This window comes from Bufo gargarizans, chromosome 11, assembly GCF_014858855.1.
Source record: "Bufo gargarizans isolate SCDJY-AF-19 chromosome 11, ASM1485885v1, whole genome shotgun sequence".
In the NCBI taxonomy this organism is placed as follows: domain Eukaryota; kingdom Metazoa; phylum Chordata; class Amphibia; order Anura; family Bufonidae; genus Bufo; species Bufo gargarizans.
In genome coordinates, this window is record NC_058090.1 from 2,472,887 (window position 1) to 2,478,886 (window position 6,000).

Here is a 6,000-nt window from a genome sequence, read left to right on the forward strand (position 1 = left end):
TACATATGCGGCGATGTCGGAACGTAGAGAAGGCCACCAGAACAGACGTGAAACAGCCCAGGACAGCTGATTCTTTCCAGGATGCCCCGCGGCCTTGGAGTTATGGTAGGTTCGCAACAACCGAGTGCGCAACTCCTCAGGCACAAAACACCTGCCGTTGGGTCTCCCAGAGGGAGCACCAGATTGAGCCGCCAAAATCTGCTCACCCAGGGGAGAGGTCAGGCTGGTGCGAATGGCGGCCAGGATCTGATTCGGAGGTATGACCGAAGTCGGAATCGACTCCTCCCCGGACAGCTCGGAGTACTGCCGTGATAAGGCATCCGCTCTGATGTTCTTGGAACCGGGTAGGTAGGAGACCACGTAATTAAAACGTGACAAGAACAGAGCCCATCTGGCCTGACGTGGTGTCAATCTCTTGGCCTCAGAGAGGTAGGTCAGATTCTTGTGGTCCGTCAGGATGAGAACCGGAACCACCGAGCCCTCGAGCAAGTGCCTCCATTCTTTAAGGGCCTGCACGATGGCCAATAACTCCCTGTCACCAATCTGATAGTTGCACTCCGCGGAAGACAGTTTCCGGGAGTAAAACCCACAAGGAAGCAGAGGACCCTCTGGTGTTCTACGCTGAGACAGGAGGGCGCCTACTCCCGTCTCAGACGCGTCCACCTCGAGGACAAACGGCAACCCAGGGTTGGGATGCGACAGAATCGGAGCCGACACAAAGGCGGACTTTAGAGCCTCAAAAGCTCGGATGGCCTCGGGCGGCCAGACCTGGGGATTACTGCCCTTCCTGGTCAGATCCGTGAGAGGCTTGGCTAGCATGGAAAAGTCCCTGATGAACTTCCGATAATAATTGGCGAAGCCCAAAAAGCGCTGCAGGGCACGAAGACCACTGGGCTGGGGCCACTGTAAGACAGCCGAAACCTTCTCAGGATCCATGGAGAACCCCTCAGCGGAAATGATGTAACCTAAGAAGGTTACCTGGGATCGGTGAAATTCGCATTTCTCAAGCTTACCGAACAGCTTGTTCTCTCGTAACCGTTGCAACACTCGTCTGACATCCAGAATGTGGGCCTCCATGGATTCAGAATATACCAAGATGTCATCCAAATAGACCACCACACACTGCTGCAACAGGTCACGGAAAACATCGTTGATGAATTCCTGGAAGACTGCGGGCGCATTGCACAACCCAAAGGGCATAACCAAGGATTCATAATGACCGGTCCTGGTGTTAAACGCGGTCTTCCACTCATTGCCCGCCTTGATCCTTACCAGGTTATATGCCGCCCTCAGGTCGAGTTTGGTAAAGACCGTGGCCCCTTTGAGGCGATCGAACAGCTCGGAAATCAAGGGTATCGGGTAAGCGTTCTTGATCGTGATGCGATTGAGACCCCTGTAATCGATGCAAGGCCTCAACTCACCGTCCTTCTTTTTCACAAAGAAAAATCCAGCCCCTGCCGGGGACGAGGATTTGCGAATGTGTCCGCGTGAAAGCGCCTCCCTCACGTACTCCTCCATGGCCTCATTCTCCGCTACCGACAGTGGATAGACTTTGCCACGAGGAGGAACGGCACCAGATTGTAACTCTATGGCACAATCGTATGGGCGGTGCGGAGGTAGGGCAACCGCACGCACCTTATCGAATACATCCCAGTACTCCTCGTATTCAGGAGGCAACAGAGAGTCCGAGGAAGTACACAGCAACTTGACAGGCCCATGGATGCAACTAGCCCCACACTGCGGTGACCACGAGAGGATCTCGGCCGATTTCCAATCGAAAGTCGGATTATGCTTCTGGAGCCAGGGGTACCCCAAGACCACCGAGTAGTGTGGAGACGAAATAACCTGGAGACAGACCGACTCTCTGTGAACGGCACCAATGGCCATCCCCACTGGAAGGGTCTCATGAGTCACGTGTGGCGGCAGAAGGGGTCTGCCGTCTATCGCCTCAAGAGCCAGTGGGGAACCTCGAGGCTGCAGAGGAATGGAATTGGCGGCAGCGAACACACTATCAATGAACAAACCACCAGCACCAGAGTCCACCAACGCCTGGGTCGTCACCGAGCCCCCGACCCAGGAGAGGACAACAGTAATCAGTAGTTAGTCAACACAGGAAACCGGGGACGAGGAGACTCCACCCAAGATCTGCCCCCGACAGGATCTCAGGTGCGAGCGTTTTCCCGGACGGTTCGGGCATGCCAACCGAAAATGCCCACCGAGACCACAGTACATGCATCGGCCCTCGCGTCTCCGGAGTACCCTCTCCCCCTCGGACAGGCGAGCAAACCCCAGCTGCATGGGTTCACCCCCAGACAAGTCATCCCCAGGAGGCGTGGGAGGAGAGGGAGGCACGGGTGGGACAGCAAACGTAGGCGCCAATCTGTTAGAAGGCCTCCGCAGGCTCTCCTGAAAGGAAGGTCTCTCCCTGAGTCTGGTGTCAATCAAAATCAGGAAAGAAATAAGAGACTCGAGCTCCACAGGTAGGTCCTTAGCTGCAACCTCATCCTTCAAGGCATCCGAGAGACCATGAGAGAAAGCAGCGACCAGAGCCTCATTATTCCAGCCCACCTCTGCTGCCAGGGTACGAAACTCAATGGCGTATTCAGCTACGGATCGTGAACCCTGTCTGATGGACATAAGGAGCTTCGCAGCAGAGGCAGCACGAGCCGGCACATCGAATACCTTCCGAAGAGAAGCAACAAAACCGGAAAACCCGGCAACCACCGGATTGTTGTTCTCCCATAAAGGGCTGGCCCAGGCCAAGGCCTTGTCCGAGAGCAGCGAGATCAAGAAGCCCACCTTTGATCTCTCAGTAGGAAAGGCATGTGGCAGCAACTCGAAGTAAATGCCCACCTGGTTAAGGAAACCTCGGCACTGAGTTGGCTATCCCCCAAAGCGCTGTGGAAGGGGGGCAGAACCGGTCATACCCCGAAACACCGCAGGCGCAGCAACAGGTGTCGGGGTAGACTCTGGCGCAACAACCGGAGCGGCAGTAGGAGCGGGCCCAGGAGCGACAACCGACCCATCGGCAACGGAAGCTAAATGAGCCGTGCGTTCAAGCAGGGTTTGCAACGCCACAGCGAACCGACCCAACAGGTGATCCTGCTGATCAAGTCTGGCAACCAGCGTAGGTAGCGAGGATGGCCCTGTACCGTCAGAATTCATGGCTTGGTCCTAATGTCAAGGAACCATGAACCAGACGTACAACAAGAGATGAGTGGAAATAAGAAGGCTTTATTGAAAATAAAGCTGTAAGGCAAAAGTCCAAACGGATGGCTAAACTTGCGAAACCAGAGATCAGGAACCAGAAGGGTAGTCAGATGAAACCAGGATCAGGAACCAACAGGGTAGTCAGACGAAGCCAGGATCAGGAATCAGCAGGGTAGTCAGACGAAGCCAGGATCAGGAACCAGAAGCAGCAGCAGTCTTAGAAGCATGTGAGCACAGGAGGACCAAGCAGGGAACTGAAGCCACAGACCTCCTATATATATGAGCTAGGCATCCAGCTCCTCCCAGTGGGAAGGAGGAGCCGCAGGGTGGGAGGCTACAAGAAACCCAGAAACCAAGATGGCCGCCAGCACATGTCAAACGAAGGAGAACAGCAAGGAGGTAAGACCATGACAGTGGTGTGGTATAGAGGATCTGTCAGCTCTTCTGTGTGGTGTAGTATAGAGGATCTGTCAGCTCTCCTGTGTGGTGTAGTATTGAGGATCTGTCAGCTCTCCTGTGTGGTGTAGTATAGAGGATATGTCAGCTCTCCTGTGTGGTGTAGTATAGAGGATCTGTCAGCTCTCCTGTGTGGTGTAGTATAGATGATATGTCAGCTCTCCTGTGTGGTGTAGTATAGAGGATCTGTCAGCTCTCCTGTGTGGTGTAGTATAGAGGATCTGTCAGCTCTCCTGTGTGGTGTAGTATAGAGGATATGTCAGCTCTCCTGTGTGGTGTAGTATAGAGGATCTGTCAGCTCTCCTGTGTGGTGTAGTATAGAGGATCTGTCAGCTCTCCTGTGTGGTGTAGTATAGAGGATATGTCAGCTCTCCTGTGTGGTGTAGTATAGAGGATATGTCAGCTCTCCTGTGTGGTGTAGTATAGAGGATCTGTCAGCTCTCCTGTGTGGTGTAGTATAGAGGATCTGTCAGCTCTCCTGTGTGGTGCAGTATAGTGGATATGTCAGCTCTCCTGTGTGGTGTAGTATAGAGGATCTGTCATCTCTCCTGTGTGGTGCAGTATAGAGGATATGTCAGCTCTCCTGTGTGGTGTAGTATAGAGGATCTGTCAGCTCTCCTGTGTGGTGTAGTATAGAGGATCTGTCAGCTCTCCTGTGTGGTGTAGTATAGAGGATCTGTAAGCTCTCCTGTGTGGTGTAGTATAGAGGATATGTCAGCTCTCCTGTGTGGTGTAGTATAGAGGATCTGTCAGCTCTCCTGTGTGGTGTAGTATAGTGGATATGTCAGCTCTCCTGTGTGGTGTAGTATAGTGGATATGTCAGCTCTCCTGTGTGGTGTAGTATAGTGGATATTTCAGCTCTTCTGTGTGGTGTAGTATAGTGGATATTTCAGCTCTCCTGTGTGGTGTAGTATAGATGATCTGTCAGCTCTCCTGTGTAGTGTAGTATAGAGGATCTGTCAGCTCTCCTGTGTGGTGTAGTATAGAGGATCTGTGAGCTCTCCTGTGTGGTGTAGTATAGAGGATCTGTCAGCTCTCCTGTGTGTTGTAGTATAGAGGATCTGTCAGCTCTCCTGTGTGGTGTAGTATAGAGGATATGTCAGCTCTCCTGTGTGGTGTAGTATAGAGGATATGTCAGCTCTCCTGTGTGGTGTAGTATAGAGGATATGTCAGCTCTCCTGTGTGGTGTAGTATAGTGGATATTTCAGCTCTTCTGTGTGGTGTAGTATAGAGGATCTGTCAGCTCTCCTGTGTGGTGTAGTATAGAGGATATGTCAGCTCTCCTGTGTGGTGTAGTATAGTGGACATGTCAGCTCTCCTGTGTGGTGTAGTATAGAGGATCTGTCAGCTCTCCTGTCTGGTGTAATATAGAGGATCTGTCAGCTCTCCTGTGTGGTGTAGTATAGAGGATCTGTCAGCTCTCCTGTGTGGTGTAGTATAGAGGATCTGTCAGCTCTCCTGTGTGGTGTAGTATAGAGGATCTGTCAGCTCTCCTGTGTGGTGTAGTATAGAGGATCTGTCAGCTCTCCTGTGTGGTGTAGTATAGAGGATCTGTCAGCTCTCCTGTCTGGTGTAGTATAGAGGATCTGTCAGCTTTCCTGTGTGGTGTAGTACAGAGGATCTGTCAGCTCTCCTGTGTGGTGTAGTATAGATGATCTGTCAGCTCTCCTGTGTGGTGTAGTATAGAGGATATGTCAGCTCTCCTGTGTGGTGTAGTATAGATGATCTGTCAGCTCTCCTGTGTGGTGTAGTATAGAGGATCTGTCAGCTCTCCTGTGTGGTGTAGTATAGAGGATCTGTCAGCTCTCCTGTGTGGTGTAGTATAGAGGATCTGTCAGCTCTCCTGTCTGGTGTAGTATAGATGATCTGTCAGCTCTCCTGTGTGGTGTAGTATAGAGGATCTGTCAGCTCTCCTGTGTGGTGTAGTATAGATGATCTGTCAGCTCTCCTGTCGTGGTGTAGTATAGAGGATCTGTCAGCTCTCCTGTGTGGTGTAGTATAGATGATCTGTCAGCTCTCTCCTGTGTGGTGTAGTATAGATGATCTGTCAGCTCTCCTGTGTGGTGTAGTATAGAGGATCTGTCAGCTCTCCTGTGTGGTGTAGTATAGAGGATATGTCAGCTCTCCTGTGTGGTGTAGTATAGATGATCGTCAGCTCTCCTGTGCTGGTGTAGTATAGAGGATCTGTCAGCTCTCCTGTGTGGTGTAGTATAGTGGATATGTCAGCTCTTCTGTGTGGTGTAGTATAGTGGATATGTCAGCTCTTCTGTGTGGTGTAGTATAGACGATCTGTCAGCTCTCCTGTGTGGTGTAGTATAGATGATCTGTCAGCTC